This window comes from Stenella coeruleoalba (genome assembly GCF_951394435.1).
Source record: "Stenella coeruleoalba genome assembly, chromosome: 8".
Taxonomy (NCBI): domain Eukaryota; kingdom Metazoa; phylum Chordata; class Mammalia; order Artiodactyla; family Delphinidae; genus Stenella; species Stenella coeruleoalba.
In genome coordinates, this window is record NC_137154.1 from 104464958 (window position 1) to 104484757 (window position 19800).

The 19800-nt window shown below is 50.9% G+C and overlaps 1 long non-coding RNA gene across 6 annotated transcripts in view; it reads left to right on the forward strand.

Moving 5' to 3' along the window:
• Positions 1-19800, forward strand: part of LOC307190091 — a 287522-nt gene that overhangs the window by 93689 nt on the left and 174033 nt on the right. For all 6 annotated transcript variants that reach the window (XR_013829362.1, XR_013829363.1, XR_013829364.1 and 3 more), the window contains exon 2: positions 5209-5443. This is a non-coding gene — a long non-coding RNA (uncharacterized lncRNA). The remainder of the gene's footprint in view (positions 1-5208; positions 5444-19800) is intronic.

Sequence of the window (19800 nt, forward strand, 5' to 3'; positions counted from 1 at the left end):
AAAGAAGAGGAGACAAGGGCAGGGGTGGGTCACAGGGTCATGCAGGAAGACTCCACATCCAGGGCTCTGTCCCTCTTGGTGTATTAGCAGTGGCTCTCCTGAAGGCCTGAGGTGGTGTTAGTTCTGGACTTTGCTAGCTGGGGGACTGGGCAGGACGTGGCTTTCACTCTCCTTAGGTGCACAGTCTAAAAGTTGAGAGTTATGTTTCGTTCAGCGGACAGTCCGAGGACCTCAAGCCCGAGAGGCAGCATCTCAGACAATGCTGAGATACTGTTCTGAACAGGCGAGGGGGTGTCAGGATGTATATTAGGAGTTTTTGCAACAAAAGACCAGGTAGTGGGAACATCAAACGATTACTGTTAATCAAAGAAAACCAGACATCTCAAGTTAATGAAATTCGCACTTTTCTATGGATGGGACGATGCAAAGTCTGGGCTCACTGGCATCATTCCTTTGATGTGCACCTCAGCTGTCTGGGGCCAGTATCCTGCGTTTTCACATCCTGAGTCACTTCAGGTGCACTGTGGTCAGGGGTGGCTGCAGCAGTTGACCTCTAGATGGTGGGCATCCTGTCCCATACTGAGTTTCCTCAGGGCTCACCTGGGGAGGCTGTAATGTGATGGCTTGACGGCTGCAACATCCTTTGTTTACTGATATGGCAGCAGTATTTTAGTTCACAGAGGTCTGCCTGCATTACCTGTGGAGCTGCATGGAGTAAAGGGAAAAAACCATTCACTCTCTTTGTTTCCCACCCCCAGGGTAAAGCCACCAGCTGCTAAGCATACGTCTAGCATGAGACTCTTGCCAGGGCTCACATACCTAGGAAGGTACACTCTGGACCCAGTAAAAAATCAGAGACGGTCTGACTCTCACAAGAAACCCCGGGCTAGGGGAGAAACAACTGGATACCAACAGCACGTTGCAGGGTGCAGTGGAGGGAACCCTGACGTCTTCCAGTAATCCCAGACCCTCCCCTGCCCAACACGGCCAGCCTCAGTTAGAACCCAAGGAACTTGGGTTGGTAGGATCCAAATTTAACCCTGCAAGTTTTTATTTTGTGCAAGCGTGTAAAGTTTGCTGCAGGAGGTTGAAACTGAGCCAACTAGTTCTGTTTCACAGTCGAGTCGATGGGCCAAGACCAGCACTTGTGGACCCGCAGTAACAGGAGCGCACGTGCACAGAGAGGAAGGAGCAGACACGGTGCTGTGTGAGATCAGAGGAGGGAGGCGGTCCCTCTGGAGAGTGAGAAATCAGGGAAAGCTTCTCGGGAGAGGTGGCAAGCAGGGTGCCTTTTCAGATCTACATGGAGCTTCACAGTTTGTAAGACTTCTGCATGCATTACTTTGATATACAATGTTAGGGTAACAAATGTTGGTGAAGTGGAGAAACAAGCAATAGCCCGCTGCTGAGAGCATAAATGGAGCATAAACGTGTGGAATGCACTGGGAAGCAACCCGACACCATCAGATTTCAAAATTCTAGGAATCTGTGCTGCAGACACACTGACACATATGGGCAGACGGGCGTGAACTAGAGACCCACTCTCACAATGTTCCTAGTAGCCAGAGACTGAAAACAACACAAGCGTTCATCCCTAGAGATCAGATTGTGAATTACAGGACATCCAAGTCATGGAACCCCGTGCCGCCATCAAAAAGAATAAGGCAGCTCCGTGTGTGTTGTCATGAAAACAATCTCTAAAGTGTAACTTTAAGTAAGACATAAAGCACGGCAAAGAGTGGAATGTACAATATATTCTTATTTGTGTAACAATTGGGCATGTGTTTATGGAGGAACAGGAAATTTCCAGAAGGACACACAAAAAACTGTTAACAGTGGTTATTTCTGGGGAAGTAGGGTGAGGGTCTGGAGTGGGAGATGAACTGTGAAAACATTTTCGGTGATTGTGAAATGGATCGTATAGTTTGAAGGGTACACTGAACGTATGCGCTATCTGAAAAGTCATTACAAAACAGAGCAGACTGAACGCATTTTGTGTAATAAATTCTTGTACTCAGAATTTAATAGCATTTGCATATAGTAATATGTCACTTTTCCTGTTTAAAACAACCTCTGTGAGGCAGACAGAAGTATCTTTTCCCATCCCAGCTTCTCAGGACTGGCAGGGGCTGGGTGCTTGGCGGGAAGGCCTGGCAGTCTGTGGGGGGCGGCCAGGAGAGAGGCAATGCTGATGGCGGGGTGGAGGCTGGAGGAGGTGGGGCAGGAGCCCCGAGCCAGGTGCTGAGCTGGGGTTGCCAGGCCAGGTCTGGAGTTTGCTAGCTTCCGAGGACTGATCCAGGGTTTTGGGGAGTGACACCATGCAAGACTTACAAGGAGGAACTAAAATCAAGTTGACATGTACACGCTGCTGTATATGAAATAGGTAATCAACAAGGACCTACTGTGGAGCACAGGGAACTCTACTCTGTACTGACCTATATGGGAAGAGAACTTGAAAAAGAATAGATACATGTATGTGTACCAACTGAATCACTTTGCTGTACTCCTGAAACTAACACAACATTGTTCATCAACTCTACTCCAACTCTACTCAGCAGGTCCATCGGCCAAGCAGAGTAGCCCAGTTGAGGTCGGGGGGAGGGGCTGGTTTTCCCGGCTGGACTCCAAGAGCAGCGGGGGCGGCACCTGCTGACCCTGCGCGGGGGCGTCCTGTCCCCATTTTACAGCCGAGGAGACTGAGTCCCACGGAGAGCAGGTACCTTGCTCGGGGCCACACGGCTGGTACTTGGCGGGGTGCGGGGATCGGACTCCACGTTGCCTGGTTATGAAGCCCGTGCAGCCCTCTCTGCGTCCCGTTTTACTGTCCCTTTGTCTGACGCCCGCTAGTGGTCTGGTGGACTTGCCTGCCTCTCACTCTGGGAGCTGGTGACGCTGGCCCCGCCTCCGAGACGGGTGTGGAGGGAGGGGAGGCCAAGGTGGATACACGTGACTCTGGAGGCCCCCGGGCCCTCTGGTCCCTTCACCTGGCCTCCGTCAGTCATGGGGCCTCCCCGTGCGTGACGAAACTGCAGGGCAGGGGGGCAGCGTCTGAGAGTGAGTGGAAGCTTCCCGGAGCACGGCCTGTGGGGCGTGTGGGCTTAGGAGTCAGAGCCCTGGGCCTCCCTGTGCTACTCTCTAACCTCGTGGGCCTCAGAGTGGCGTTGCGCGTGCCCCAGCTTCGCTGGGTGTCTGCACGCGGCTTCTAGGAACGGGAGGCGCTGATGGCGGCGCTCCCCTCCTGCCTCCATGCATCACACCAGTTTTATTTTTCAGTCTAGCACATCCTACTGATGAGCGCCATTTCCTGATGTCTGACACAGGCTCCACAGCAAGATTTGGCTAGAATCCTAAAAAAAAAAAAAAAGAAAGAAAGGAGGAAAGAAAGAAAGAGAAAAAGAGGAAGGGAGAAAGAAGGAGAGAGGGAGAGAGAGAGAGAAAGAAAGAAAAAGAAAGAGAAAAGAAAGAAAGAAAAAGAGAGAAAAAGGGAAGGAAGGACGGAAAGAAAGAAGGAAAAAAAGAGAAACAGTAGATGCTGCAGGGTGGCCTGGGTTCTGGACCGTGACCCCTGGATTTGTACAAGGACGCGAAGGATGCCAGCCGTCCTCCCGAGTCTGCAGAACTGGTGAGGAGCGCGGCTGTCTTCACAGTCTGGATTCGGCCGTGCGCTGGCCGGGGTGGCGGTCAGGTTTGGTCCCAGGGCCTTATTTATTTTGGTGGAGCCGCAGGCTGTGATGGAGGCCTGCAGGGCCGCCTTCCTTCTCTGGGAGTTTGGTGGGAAGCACCAATGTAATAATCCTGATTTATATCTCTAGCCAACCCTCAAGCACAGCTCCAGTCCCTGACAGAAGTAATTCTCCCTTGAACAGAAACGGGTGGGAAAAGTGCCAGTTTGCGCCTGTGCTGTACATTCTTCTCCTTGACAGGACGGGGCTCCAGGAATATTTCACCTTCATAATGTTGGCCACAGTCGGGGGTTTGCGAAGCTGTCTAAATCCAGTTTATCAGCAGGAATAAATGCCCTCAGACTTGAAAAGTGGGAAGCTGAACTTGGCTCCGTTGGGCTGATGATTTATGGAGAAGCGGAGAGCTGGGAGTGGAGGAGGTGATGGGGGGCTGGGGGAGACAAGGTCCGTGGGGCTCCACTCACAGCCTATAGAAGCAGCGGCGTGTCCTGTAACAAGAGATCAGGTTCCGAGATATATTTCCTCCCGTGAAGGATACGGTGTCTGGCACCCGTCACGTGGTAGGGACAGAGGAACTCCGTAGGGACGCAGCTGCCTTTGGGGTGCTTGGGAGGTGTGGCATGAGCCCGAATTGGGCCCAGGGCTGGGTCTGCGAGAGCTGTGGCCTTGAGGTTGTGCGTCCTGTCCCTGTGGGACCCGCTGCACCTGGGTTTCCTTGTCCTCCTCCTCCTGCAGCTCCTGAAACTCCATTCTCTCCATAAATCATCTCAGACTGATGTCTCTATGGAGTGTCCTGTGCCTCCACAAGGACCACTCCATGACTTCACGTGGCCCAGTCAGATCAGTGGTTTTCCTCCTTGTACATTTTGCCATGTGTTCTGTCTCTGTGACATCTGTGAGGTGACCCCCAACTTCGTGCAGGTAGAATCTCAAAGAATAAGCAGTGTGCTTGACACTGTGGGATCTGGGGTCAGGCTACCTGGGCTGGCATCTCAGCTGTGCTACTTAATAGATGTGTAATTTTTTTTTTGGCGGTACGCGGGCCTCTCACCGCTGTGGCCTCTCCCGTTGCGGAGCACAGGCTCCGGACGCGCAGGCTCAGCGGCCATGGCTCACGGGCCCAGCCGCTCCGCGGCATGTGGGATCTCCCCAGACTGGGGCACGAACCCGTGTCCCCTGCATCGGCAGGCGGACTTTCAACCACTGCGCCACCGGGGAAACCCTAGATGTGTAATTTGGGTGAGTTTTCCCCATGCCTCAGTTCTCTCATCTGTAATATGTGGACAGTAATCGTGCAAGTAAACCCATTATTGGGAGAATGAAATTGAACCATAACTTGGCTCAGTATCTAGCAGGTGGTTTTCGTTCATTACACAGTCTCATCAGAATGATTGGTGATGGAGATGGTGATGATAAGACAAGCATGGCTTTACAGTCACTGAAAAATACTGTGAACAAATGACTGTTTTAAACTGCAAACCTTTTTGCAGGTTCTGTAACTAAGCTGTCTTTTGCTTTTTTGTAGTTTTTGATAATCAGCACCGGAGTCTCCTCTCAGCTCCTCCCTGGGCACAGCGCAGTGAAAAGAGCGTGAGCTTTGGACTCACACGGGCCTGGAACAGAACTGTGATCATGGGTAGTAGTCCCTCTGAGCCTCAGTTTCCTCATCTATGAAATGGGAGCAGTGATGGCAACTTCACACAAGTGTGGGCAGAGGGGTCGAGATGACTCGTACATCCCGCTGACCACAGCAGAGCATGGTGAGTGCCCACCTACTAGTTTCTTTTTCCCCTCCCTTGCTCCATAGGTTCTAGGCTCCATCTTTCTAAATCCTCTTTCTCTCTCAAGATTTGTTTGAGACCTGCCTGCTCCATAAATTCTCCCCCAGATAACTGGCCAAATCCCCTGTCCGTAATACATTTACAGCCTCACGTCACTGAGTTGGAGATGCCAGGTCACTTTGACCTGCTGGGCTGGAATGCCACTGCTTTGGGTTTTGTAATCCAAAAAGTTCCCTTCGACTGATTCCCTTCGACTCAGAATTTGCCCAGAAAATGTAGATGTCACTTGCTTCCCAGCTAGAAGGAAGGCTCCTCGAAGGTGGTTTTCTATCTCACCCGCAGTTGTGGATCTTGCTCCTAGCCCAAAGCCTGACAAACAGTGGACCCCAGTACGTGATTGTGGAGTGAAGGAAGGAGCGCACGATGATCTAGAGAGGCAGGGAGACCCCTTACAGTTCAGAGAGGCCTCCCTCGCCACTCTGGGGGAAGCTCTTACCCAGCACCAGCTGTGTAGTTATGTCAGAGGGGCTCAGGCCTCCAGTGTGGCTCTGTAAACAAGGGGAAAGAACCAAGAGCTTTCTGATTAGCCTGCTGTATTTGGATTGGCATCAGGTTTTCAGTTGGAATGAGAGCCTCGGACGTGAATATCAGAGTCATTCCATATGAGAGGAAGGCTTGTTGGCTCAGCCTCCAACTTTGATGTGGAGCATATGGGCCTGGGGGTGCGACCTCAAGACAGGAGGGGGGAAGGGCACAGAGGGACCGCTTGCGTTTGGAACTTCCCAGGTCCTTCCCCGGTCATTCCCATCGGCCGGGAGTTCTGACTTGCCCGGCATGGTCAGGGGTCAGGAATAGCAGGTTCTAACCTGGGCTCTGTTGCTAGCTAGCTGTGTGACCTTAGGCCAGTCACTTTACCTCTCTGGGCTTCAGTTTCCCCATCTGTAAAATGACAGGGTAGATTAGATGATCCCTTCTCATTGTTCTATGCATTTTTTGTTAGTCTGCAGTTTGTTACATCCTGACCAGAAAGCACTGACATTTCTGATGTATGTTGAAGAGTTGGGGGAATTGGGAGGGGATACTAAGAAATGGAGATATAAAACACACCCTGAAATGGAACCCAAGGCTCCTTTCCCCAGTCCTTGGCACTGTAACTGCTTTCCCCTCTGCTCTTGCCTGTCCTCTACTGGCCCCCAAAGATGAGCCTCATGGGAGATGCTGCAGGTGTGGAGGAAGCGCTGGACGTCCCTTAACCTGCGAGCCTTGGTTTTCTCATCCGTGTGGAGACACTGCTGCCGCCTCCTTTACTTGGGGGCTTTGAGGTTGGAGCAAAGTCGAACGCATGCTGAGCCTTGGAACGTGTCAAGCACCACGTAAACGGGAGGAGTGGCGGTTGTGGTGTAGAGATGGCCCCACTGGGAAAAACAGTGCGAATGTCCCTCTGCAGGTTGCCCCTTTCTTCCTCGAAGATGCCTCAGTGCAAGGGATGCTTCTACTGCTGTCAGTCAATGGCCTGCCGTGTTCGGTTTTCCCTGCCCCTTTGAAGCAGAAACGCTGCCGTCTGAGTCTTTATTTCTCTGCACACTTTCCCACCAGTGCAGAAAATGCATTTTCCGTGTAATTTGGCTTACCTGGCTTAACGTGTGCAACAGCATCTCCAGGTCTTAGAAGAAGAGCACTTTTCTCTCAATCCCTGGAGCAGACGCCAGGGACATCTGGGGTCAGGATGACGCTCTCCATGACCTGGGCAGAGTTGGAGGTATTGCTCCTGTGTTTTGGTTTCACCACATGTTAGTTGAGAGTTGGACGGAACCTCAGGTAACATAGCCCAGCTCCCCTCTTGGACCGGAGAGTGAGGGTCTGGCCTGAAGTTATCAATCGGGCTAGTTTAAAAGGCGCAGGGACCAGGACTCAGTCTCTGGACCATTCTAGTGCTCTTTCTAGGGTACCACGTAGATTCCTTTCTCTGCTTTCACTCACTCCCCATCCCTCCCCATTCCTCCCTTCACATTTGTCCTTTTGCTCTCTTTTTCCAGAGCCCATTTGCTGTAACTCTCAGAATGGAAAAGTTTTCTGAGTTTCTGGGGCAGCCAGGCTGCTTGGTAGGGTTGGGGGACCCCAAAGCAGCTGGGGCATGTTCTCAGGATGTCACATCACCGGGAGTATCCAGGGCACCCGTTCACTACATCAGCTTCTTCCCAGAAATCCTGGAGATGCAGCAGCCAGAGATCCCACCCGCAAGCCCCGCGGCTGAGGGGTCAGAGACAGGCCCTGTGAACTGGGATCTGTGGTGCAGGTGCCCCCGTCCGCTGCCCCCTCCCTCACTGACATGGACGGAGGGCTGGTGTGTGTTGAATGCCTGCAACACAAGTGTGGGCCAAGATCTCCCCGCCGCCCGCACCCTTACCCACCCCTGCTGTCTCGCCTCCCTTCGGGGCATCCCGTCTACTTGGCAGCCGTCTCCAGGGTCACCCAGATAGCGCCGGCCCAAGTTCAAGAGCCCCTTGTGGCCCAATACCGCGTTGGCTTGTAAGGGGAGCTCACCCTGGGTAGATTTCACCCTCTGGCAACAGCTGACTCTGTGTATTCAGATGAGAACAATTTTCTTCCCCTTGCACTTTCAACAAGTTCAACCTCAAGGCGCCCCCCCGCCCCAACCCCGCCCCGCTCTGCTGCCCCAAACAAGAAAAGGCAGAAGGAGAACGTACGGGGTGGGGAGACCACCTGCTCTAATTGAGCCGTCTGCTGAGCCCGGGTTTCCTGGAGCTGGGCTGTCTCGGGGCCCAAATGGGCCAGTTTGCGGCTAATGGGAAAGGAGCTGTTTTATTTCCTAATCACCCTTAGAGATAACTGCTCAGTGCATGGGGGAGACGCCACCGCAGGAGAAGCTGACTGGCAGCCCCGTCGCCATCCTTCCCCTGGGGCTGGGCTGGAGCTGGCTCAGCAGGAGACCCGGCGGGGTTGGGGAGCATCCTGATGGCCTCAGTGCTGTGTCTGTGATGTGTGATGTACCAAAACGAACAAGTCGGGAGGCAGTGTCCCGGCACAGCCTGGACCTCTACCCTCCCAGCCAGTGACTGCCCTGGACAGGGGCGATTGGCTCAGAGCCCCTCCCCATGGAGGAGCGGTCTGGAGTGTCGTTGCCTTTGGCCTTCCATGGTCTAGAGTTTCATGTGAAAAGACAAGTGTGCGGTGGGCGATGCTCTGATTGGACCTGGCCACTCTTTGGTGTTGAGGTCACGTGAGCACAGGGCTGGCAGGCTGGGCTCGTTTCATCCCGGGACGTGACGGCCTGGGATCTGATCAGGTTTGGGAGGCTGAAGGGAGGGCAAACGTGGAGGCAGCACGAAAGCCAACCTCGCTGTCTTTTGAGAACACTTTCTTCTCCCCAGCTTGGTGTTCAAGGCCCTCAGCTCTCTCCTTGCTTGTCCTGCCAACCTGGTGTCCCTCTCCTTGTCCTGCCCCTGGCCCTCACCCACGTTCATCATTCCACGAACATTCCCGGGACTCCAGGACGCCTTTGCCGTCACTGTGCCTTCTGCTTCCACTGTCCTTCCCTCATGTCCAAACCACAACCGTAAATTGAGACCTTGGTTATACTCCGTTTCTTCCCCGACTCCTGGTATGTCCCTCTGAGTGATTCCTCTGGACCTTCTTTATCCCGCCGTTAGAGCGCCGAGAACAGTTGTGTCTGTTGCTCATGAAGGGCCCTGTCTCTCTCTAGCTGGGTTGAGCTCCCTGAGAGAGAGATTTCCTGTTTCCTCATGGCTGTGTCCCCAGCTGGGCTGGCACAGGGCCCTGTGAGTAGGTGTGAGATAATTGTCGGGAGGGATGAGCCATTCTGAAGCGTGCGTCACCATACATTTGCATATAGCACACAGCACATTAACACAGCACGCCGCAAAGATGGAGTTCCTGCTCTCGGTAGCTCTTAGCCTTATTGAAGGATAGTTGATTTACAGTGTTTTGTTAATTTCTGCTGTATAGCAAAGTGATTCAGTTATACATATGTATAATTCTTTTTTATATTCTTTTCCATTATGTTTTATCATAGAATATTGAATATATTTCCCTATGCTATACAGTAGGACCTTGTTGTTTATCCATCCTATATATGCTGGTTTGCATCTGCTAACCCCAGATTCCCCGATCTCTTTCTTATTTTCTAGATGAAGAGACTAAGGTTCCAACAGGTGACTTGCTGATAGTCATATAAGCAGTTAATGGCACAGTGTGATCTGCTCACTCTGGTCACCTTTTCTTGTGGTTTTTGGAGAAGGCTTTCTATCAACGCTCCTGGGGTTTCCAGGGATAGCTCTGGATTCCCCCACCTTGGCTTGTCAGTCTCACCTGCCGCATTCTAGTTTGAAAATCCTGAGAAGCCTGCTCTAGACCACTCTGTGCCAAATCCTGGAGGGGAACCAACTTAAATTCAAAACACCACTTGCACTGGAACCCCAGGTCCTTAGGCCCTTCCATAAGCACTGCTGGATTCCTAGCTCTGTCTCCTGGGGCATGACCTTGCAGTGGATTTTAGACTGTAGTTGATGGGGAGAAAAAAGAAAATTGAAGTTAAAACTAAATGAGAATAGCATATAGAAACATGGGGAGCACAGATCTGGGAGCTGGGACCCTGGGTTCTAAAAGGAGGAAGATGTTCTTCCTGTGAGCGAGTCATCTGCAGGCTTCCAATGAGTCTCTTGTAGGGACAGGGACTCCTATGTCCCCAGACTCCCTCCACTAAGAAGAGGAGAAGATTCTGGACAGGAGCTTTCTCCAGATGTTGGGCTGATCGAGTTGGGCTCAGGCTCAGGGCTGGTGAACGAGGCATCTGAGAACAACCGGCAAGTCCTCAGAACCTCTTTGGCAACTAGATTTAGGAACCCACTGGGGTGAAGGGGAGAGACGCAAATGTTCCCCTTCCTCCCTAACTCAGCAACCCTTAGGAGCCTCATTTTCAAGATCTGAAAAGAAGTGATTTCTAACTGTCTCTTCCTTGTCCAGGGGGCTCTTTGGAGAAAATAAGACAAACAGGGTTAGAAGGAGGGCAGCCCAGCCAGGCGGGTGTCCCAGCTGGGGATGTGTCCAGGATGAGCCTGGGCACCGTCTGTTGGGCACCCTCGTCCCAGTGGGCCTGGGCCAGCCCAGGTTTTCTCTCCTCTGCCGTAAGGTGATGGGGGAAAGAGGAGGCCTGGGGGCGTTCATGGGTGCTGCCCCCAGCCTCTGCTTTCTCCGTTTCCCTGAAAAATGTGTGTTGTATTATTTGACCAGAGAGAACATCCTTTGAAGAGACTGTGAATCCCAAAGAAAGTCTTTTATTTGCCATCCAGGGACCTTCTTTGAGGGCTCCAGCCACAGGGGTCAGAGCTGGCCAGAGGCCCAAGGGCAATCTTCCTTGAGTCTCCGATGTGAGCTGTGGCTTCCAGGTAGGGGCCAAGATTTGGATTTGCCTTGTCCCCACGTGGCTTTTGGCTGCAGAGCTCAGGGAATCCTACTGCCAGGAGGAACTCACTTCCACAATCTGGCTGGCTCAGGGCCTGATGGCCCCGTCCAAGCAACCGCGGCCTGCGGACCACAGGAATGGTTGGATGTTGTGGTGTGGGCCCTGTTCAATCAGAAGCATCACCGGTGAGAAGAGTTTGGAACATTTCTCCGTTGCACAAGTCCACCTGGAATTTTGCCTTGTCCTGCCCACGGTTTCTCAGTCACTAGTGTTTATTCCCACTCTCTCTGTGCTCAGAAAAGAAAACTCTTAGGTCTATTAGCTACTTGAAGTGGGACAGGATTTCCGGGATACCTGAGGCTCAGAGGTCAGGAGAAGGAATGGAGAAGGAAGTCTTAAGACTTGTGTTACTTTGTGCAGTCAGACAGACGTTGAAGAAACTGTCATGTCCTGATTTTTCCAATTGCTGTGACGCACAAACTCTCTTCTTAATCATTTTTTTTTTTTTTTTGGACTGTGTGTTTGCTTCAGGCCCTGGATCCTTTGCCTGGATTTCTTTAGATTGGCTGTGGAAACCAAAGCCCGGGGAAATTAGTCCTATTATTTCCAAAGCCTGCCATGGACTTGTTTTCTGATCTTAGACAGCTGAGAGAGCCTCTCTCCCTACATCTTGAATCCTGCTTTGTTACCCGAGGGGAATCGGATTGGCTACTTTTTCTAAGATCTCTGCATATCAGGAAGAGAAGCAAGTGGGCTAGATTCTGCAGGGCTTCAAAAGGCCAAACTCAGCTGGGTCCAGAGCTGGCAAGGGTGATGAGCTGTTAAGTGTCATTGGAACCAGGCTAGTTGGAGTCCCTGGAGATTTTCCTGAGGTCATCGTGTCCCCAAATTCCATCTTCTGCCTCATCTGAGGGGGTCTGGCTTGGCAGAATGATTCTCCAGGAGTGAAATTCCCTCTTCCTTTTTACCCTTCTCCCTTCAACTTAAAACCTTGTCTCTACTCCACTGGTTTCTCCAGGTTTTCCATTTTAGAAACAAGGGCCTGTTAAGAAGAAGAAAACCAAATGTCTGCGGGCTGTCATGTGTGCTTTCAGAAATAGCGCTGAGCTGCCATTTAAGATCTCAGAGTCAGAATTTCCAAGGAAGCATCTGAAGTGGGCTCGAGGAGTGGGGTGACTTGCAGTGGCCTGGTGGCTGTTCGACTCCACACTTGGACCGCATGTTCCTTGGGTAGCTGGAGGGTCTCTTTCTCTGGGTCCCTCTGGCTAGTCTGCAGCTCAGCAGCCCCCAGAGGATACAGAGAAAGATTTGGCCCTTAACTGACCCGAGATTAGCCACCATTAACTGCAAGACAGTTTGGGGTCTGGTGTAGCCCAGAGTTCAAGAGCAAGTGCTGTGTAGCCAGACCCACCTGTGCACTTCCTCGCTGTGTGCCCTCGGGCAAGTCATGATGTCTCCAGGCCTCTAAAGCCTCATGCATGAGTGGGGATAATAATATCTGCCTGATAAGATCGCTGTAGCGATTAAATAACATCGAGGAGATGCTTAGCAGAGTCCTGGCTGAGAGTAAGCCTTCAATACACGGTCGCTATTAGCAGATGTAAATTTACCTGTGGTGATGCTCCTTTCCTGGTGTGTACATATCTCTCAATGTGATGAGAAAGAGCTGGCTTGCTTGTCTGGGTCACCCACTAGGCTGTGAACTTCTTATTCTGTTCAATGCATTTCCTTGGAACCTAGGAGATGCTCTCTGTTTGTTGAATCAATTAAAAAATGAACTGATTCAGTAGGTTGGCAGAGAGGCAACTCCTAGGGTGAATGTCTAAGTGCTTCTCTGGAGAGGACAGGATAATGTGACCTGCCGAGACCCCCCAGCACCAATTTGCTTAGAGTCTCCGGCAGCTGGAGATAATGCTGAGACCAAGAATTCGCCCAGGAATGGGGGTCTTGGGGAGCCTTGTGGTTTCTGTTCTGCCCCTAACTCAGGAACACCCTTTCACTGCAGTGCAGACACTCCCAGGCCCCTCATTCCGCACCAATCTTGGGGTTACCATTCACATTAAAGTCCCCGTGGATGGTGCCGGTGGAGCTGTGCCCTGCGTGGCCGAGTGGCTGTACGTGGCCGTCCTGGACGCTCCTAGCATTGAGAACAACCTAGATTCCTTGACACTAGGACTTGCCTTCCAAAGGATGATTTGCTTTCAGTGACCTGAAAGAAATGAGGGAGGTAGAAAGAATAAAGGCAGTTGCAGTAGCTCCTCTGGAGATAGGACTGCAGGGCCATGGGGGAGGAGGGGAGGGCACGGCGAGGGCTCCGTGTCCTGGAGCCGGCTCGTGGGGTCACAAGACCTGACGGAGGGCATCTCTTCCCAACTCCGTGGTGAGAGCACTTACACCACGGAAAGCGGCACACGACAGCTGGTTGTTACATGTGCACAGCGCACCCCTGATTTCGGCTGAAGGCCAAGGACGTCCACAGAAGCAGGAGAGGATGGTGAGGAGGGTAGAAGGGGATCCGGGGTGTGTGTCAGCCTCCTGGGCAAACACCAGTGGGAAAACGGAGTTTCCCTAGCTGGACGCAGTTTGAAAAGAGTTCACAGGCCCAGCCTGCTGAGAACAGTTCTCTTTTCAGTTTGAGCACTGGGATAGCACGGCAGTTTGGCAATAACTCTTTCTGGGGCCGACCCTGCCTTGACAGATGGGGGATGCCTTGGGCCCGGGGCAACTGGACTTTCCCAGGAAACGAAGGTGGTGGAGAAAAAGGTGGGAGCACCCAGTACTGCAGCAGCCCAGCCCCCGGGTCCACACGACTGCCCCTGGCCTCCGTGTCGGTCCTGCTTGGTGCCGTCACCTCCCCGTCTAAGTGCTGGGAGCTCTCCCTGACAGGTCACACCCACATAAGAATCTAAATTTCAGTTTCACTCAGCAGTGTTTGACGTGCAGTGGACATGCCAAAAAGAAAGAAAAAACTCTAATATGGATGGATGGAGGGTTTGAGTATGCCCTGAACTGTTTGCTTACGTATATTATCTCACTTATTGGGTTGGCCAAAAGGCCATAAGATGTTATGTTATGGAAAAACGGGAACGAACCTTTTGGCCAACCCAAATTGTAAGCCTAAGAGCCCTGAGAATCGAGCACTGTGATTCTATTCCCATCATAGCAGAGAGGCCCTGAGACACAGGGAACCCCCCTCCCTAGGAAGGGACAGACCCACGACGCCAGCACAGCCCCCGTTTTTACCTGCTGTGCTGGACGCTCGGTTGGGATTTGAACACATGTAGAGGAGAGAGAGGCAGATACAGTGTGACCTGTGTAAGCTGTGCTGTCTCTGATTGGTCCTGGCTCTGAGGCTTCGTTTTATCTGGGGGGCTCTGACACCCCCTGGCACAGTCAGGCCCACTGTAACACCCCACTCTCCTCATGGGGGTTTTAAAAAAGGTCCACTGGTTCTGTGCTCTAGCCCCCAGATCTCTTTCTGCCTCTCATCTTCCATTTGTTCATTCAGCTGCTTGTTAAAGCCAGCTTATTCCTGGGAAAGGTATACCGTGTGTGTGTGTGTGTGTGTGTGTGTGTGTGTGTGTGTGTGTGTGTGTGTGTGTGTGTGTGTGTGTGTGTGTGTAATAACAATAAGAAACCCAACTCCTAAGCCACAGGTTTCTCTCTGCTGCTTGTTCATTTTAACAAGGCAGCTGGAGGTTTGGGCTGAGAGCTTGCTTTTCTATCAGCCACAGCTTTTCCTCCCCCTGGATTTCCTGTTTGTAGTTGCCGAGGTAAAGAGTTGTGGTAGAGGCGAGCCTGAATCGCTCCAAACTAACGGGAGCAGCTCTTGGGACCTGGGCAAAGGGAGCCTCACGCTGGGCCAACCTTGGTCTTTCAACGTAAGAACCTTTTATCGCACACCGGTTCTGGGCCGGGGCTTGGCTCAGCACGGGAGACACGGCACAGATGGAGACGATCAGGTCTCCGAGAAGCACAGTCTAGTGGTAGGGGTTAGCCATGCCCGAAGGGTTATTACAAAACCACGCACGGTGCTCCAGCAGTGGCACAGGCTGAGGCTGGAATGCAAAGGAAAGAGCAGATTCTGGACCTGCAGTCTTCTTGGAGGAAGTCAGATTTGAATTGGCCCTGGAGGGGTAGGCAGGTGCTTTTATTTGTTGTTTTATTTTGCCTTTTACGAGCAGGGAACAGCCCATTGAGTGAAGGCCCAGAGGTGAGCAGTTGTGGAAGCAGTGACTCCCTTGGGGAGATGAGATGAGAGTGCAGGTGAGGGTGGAGGCAAGGTGAGGAAGAGCCCTGGGAGCAAGGTCGTGGGGACCACATAAGGTCATATAAGGAGTCTGGATTTTTTTTTAGGCAAATGATGGTCACTGTGGACTATCATGTGTTGGAGGGACATGACCAGAACTGTACTCTAGAAAGACACCTGGTAAGCGGTCCTCTGGGTCTGGAGGTGGGGGTCATCACTTAGGAGGCTGTTGGGATGCACACGAGGAGGAATGAGTGCCAAGCGGGCGGAGAGGAAGGATTGGGCGCAGGAGACGACTTGGGGGGAGGCCGGGAGCTGCTGACGGTCACTCTGAGGCTTTGAACTCAGGTGATGTTGACGTTAACAGACAACAGAGATGAGGAACCAAGGAAGGAAGGGGAGGGGGCTTTCTGAGGTTGAGTTCAAGTTCAGTTGGTAAATCACTGAAGCTACAGAGGCTGAGATCCAGCTGCCAGCTTCAGATGCGGTCAGGGTACTGGCTTTGGGTTTTCTCCACATGGAGGTGAAGCAGAAATTCTAAAAGAGGAAGATGATCTTCGAAGGCAACACAGGTGGGGTGATGAGAGGGCGAGGAAGGGAATCAGGAGAGTTTAGGGCTCCGAAGCCAAGGCTAGGAGAGCCTTTGAGAAAGGGAGGAGTCCGTGTGCTAGGGGCTACAGACAGGTAGCGGTGAGAGGTGGGAAGACTTTGCCATTAGGAAGACACTGCTGACAACCTGGGGAGAGAAGATTCAGGAGGGTGGCAGCCTCAGAAGTCACAGCATGGAGGCTTGGGTGGAAGGTTCAGAGATGTTGCCTACACAGTATTAATTAATGCATTCATCATAAATCCACTGAGTGCTTGGTGTGCTCCAGGCACTGAAGGAAGTAAGCACCAGGGCTACAGCAGGGAACAAGCAAGGTGGAGACATTTTCTTTCTTCCATAGAGCTTACAACTCAATAGAGTAAGCCCCTTGCATACGAACCTTCAAGTTGCGAACTTTCAAAGATGCGAACGTGCGTTCGCATGTCCGATTAGATAAGTTAGTTCACGTGTCTGGTGTACATTGTCACGTGCGTGCATCCTCTACAAGTGGTTGTGCTTTTGTGTACGTTACGGTACTGTATGGAGTACAGTAGTGCAGTATCTTTATTTCAAGCCCAGGATGTCCGGAAGCAAGCGTAAAAGCAGCGGTGATGTAGCTGGTGCTCCTGTGCTTTTCAAGGTACTGTACTGTGAGATTAAAACTGTTTTCTTTATTTTTTTGTGTTTTTTTTAATGTATTCTTTGTGTGAAAAGCATTATAAACCTATTATGTACAGTACTCTGTAGCCAATTGTGTTAGTTGGGTACCTAGGCTAACTTTGTTGGACTTACAAACAAACTGGACTTGCAAGCACGCTCTCAGAACGGAGGTCGTTTGTATGTAGGGGACTTACTGTAGAGCAAGTAAGCATTAAACCCGGAATTACTAAAAGGTTATTTAATCGTTTTATGACATCTTAGTCTGAGGGTCAGGAAAGGCTTCTCTGAGGAAGTGCCCTGGAAACTGAGACCGAGGCGGAGCTAGTCGGCAAAGGAGGGGCGCGGGGGGGGGGGGGGGGGAGCGGAGGGAAGAGGGGGAGGGGCAGAGCAGAAGGCCCAGGGAAGAAAGGAGCTTGAGGAGAGGGAGGGACGAAGGGGAGATCCCTGGGGCTCCCTGAACAGGAGGGTGTGGCTTCCTTTGGAAGTCTGTCAGTGGAGCCAAGATAGATGTGAGCGTCTTGAGGGGCAGAGGTCTACGTGAAGCTGCGGTGGTGATGAGGGAGAGTCAGGGTGGGAGGTGGACCAGAATGGGAGACTGCTGCTGGTCTCCAAGGAGCAAACACGGAACCCGCTGCTGGTCTCCAGGGTGCCACGTGGCGGGGACTTCCTGGGGCCCCCAGGACCTGAAGGCAGCCTCAGGATGACAGCCAGTGAGAAGCGGGGGCCCTGTCATGCGTCTGCAAGGAAGCCACCTCTGCCCACAACCTAAATGAGTGGCATTAGATTCTTCCCAAGTTGAGCCTCCTGATGAGAATGCAGCCCGGCTGTAGCCTCCATCACCGCCTCCTGAGACCCTGAGCTGAGCCCGGAGCCCTGATGCCCGAAGGCTGTGGGGTAATAAAAGGGTGTGGTCTTGTATGGCCAGGTGTGTAGTAATTTGCTACCCAGCAATAGAACACTAAGATGCTCGGTATTTTAAGGCTGAGGTATTGGAGGCTGTGGGCATGGAGTCGTAGAGGACGTGAGAATAAAATGTTGAGAGCATTGGGAAGGGCTGCCAGCTCTGTGTCTGGGTAGAAATGTCATGAAGGAGGGCAGGTAAAGAGAGGATGGAGGGAGAGAACTAGGCAAGGAGGAAGACAGGAGTCTCTGATTCTCAGAGACATTCCTGCATAGACTTATATTATCTTTTCCCCGTTTCCCTTCCATTGAGAGTGTCCTCTGCTCAGAGATGTCCCCTCCTCCCTCCTCACCGTTAGGCTCTTCCCCAGTGACTTAATGTAAGATGCTGAGCTAACTAGGACCTGGTTGGGGCAACTCTGGTAATCATTTAAAATATGTTTTTCTTACTTTTCTTTCCTCTGAAAATATTATTTACGTGAAAGTGAATTAAATATCTCAAGTCTATTTTAATAAATTTTAAGTTAAAAAATATAATTCACCAGAATTCTACCATTTTAACCTATTTACTGATGTTATTTTTTGGGTGGTTCTTTCCAGCCTCTTGACATGCAGGTATACCTCTGCATAGTTGTTATCACGGTTACATATAAAGCTGAAATTATTATTTATATTTTGTGATTGCAAGACTTACACATGCTCCTTAAACATGTACATATAGTGTTGAATTTTCCCTTACCATAGGCGTTCTTCCATGTTTTTTCATAATTTTTCTCGTTATTTTATGGCTAATAGTCTATAGAATTGAAATAATTTACTTTAATATTTGTAGGTTGCTATGGTTGTTAAATTTTATAGATTATGCTTTAAAACCACCTTTATGCAAATAACTTTTTCTTCTTTTGAGAAAAAAATTTAGGATAAACTCTCATAAGTGAAGTTACTGAGTCAAAGGTAATAAACCTTTTTATGGCACTAGGTGTATATATACCCATTAAAAAAACACATCTAAAGGTAATTGAAGTACTGCTCTTCCTTGTATCACAGCATAAGCAGTTATCTGAGATAATTCCCTTAGGACTTGGCCCTATGACTGGGTAGTGATTTAGGAAGGTGACCCTCTTAGGGCCTAGGGGTCTAATTCCCGCAGATCGCCCATCCATCAACCTATCCCTCCCCTGTATCCACCCATCTACCCACCCACTTACCCGCCTACCTATCCATCCCTCCATCCTTCCATCCCTCCATCCCCAGTAAGCATCCCCTCTTAGCCAGGCACAGCACTCCCGCTGTGATTAAGGGAAAGTGATTAGGGTTACGCCTGTCTTCCGTACATAACTCTGTCTGAAGTTTTTCTGACTTCCTTCCCCTTCTCTGGTTTGCCTTTGATGTTCACTTAATCAATCTTTTTGGGTTTAAAAGTTTTGGCAGAAAGAAAACCTTGGCGCATCTTATTTGCCTCCCTCCTCGTCCTTATAAGGACACTTCTTCTCATGTTCCAGACAAGTAGTGAAGATAGAATAGTATTGTTTCCACCTTAAAAAAACAGCTCCTGCGTTTCACAGGAAGAGAACGTTAATCCGTGCTGGTGATATGGCCCTTTCCCCGATGCCAGGCCTGCCAAGAAATATGACACAGTAATCTTATTAAAACAAGGCGTATTGTTTTCCACAGTGTGAAGAAAATTAAAGGGAGGCCATTAACTCAGTGGTTCTTAGGATTCTGAGGTTCTTCCTTTAGGTTTTACACCCCACGTACTTCTGTTTTTCTTAAATTTCACTGTGGTAGGTTGGGCAGTATCTCTGCAGAGCTTTGAAAAGGACATGAGGGGAAACAGGAGAGACATGGACGGTGCAGCCAGACTGGGCGGTGGACCTTCCCTCCTCCCTGCCCTCCTGCTTCCTCTCGTCCCTCTTCCCCTCATTCCTTCCTTCCCTCCTTTACAGCATTCCTGAGCCGAGCCATAGGAATGAAATTACTTATATCAGCGAGTCTCCTGTTCATTCTCAAGCATCTCTGGGCTTCTGTATCCGTGTGTGTAAAGCCCAGCTCTTCCATCATTCAAAGAAGGAAATGATTAGGTTTGTTTCTCCAGAACCTTCTCCCTCTTCTAGTGACCAGCGAATACTTTCTGACAGAACCTGCTTTGGTACCCGTCAGTCTTCCCCACAGGAAAGTGACTCTGTCTGAAATGAAATGCATAATGTGTCCAGCGCTGTGTGACCTGCCACTGTCCACGCTAAATGTGTCCATTTTTAACTAGACCCCCGCGTTTCTTTGAAATGATTATTTATCCTCCCCCAACGTCCCTTGTCCATTTGCTCTCCTTCCTCTCGGTGTTTTTCTTCCATGCTTTTCCTTGCAGCCTAACAAACATTTTCAGTCTTAACCGAGCTCCTGAGTTGTCTTCGTTTAGGTGAAGCCTCTCTGAGGACACTTTTTCCTCCACTTACTTTTTCTGTAGTTTTTCTCTTTTAGGTAATCCTGGCTTTATGCAG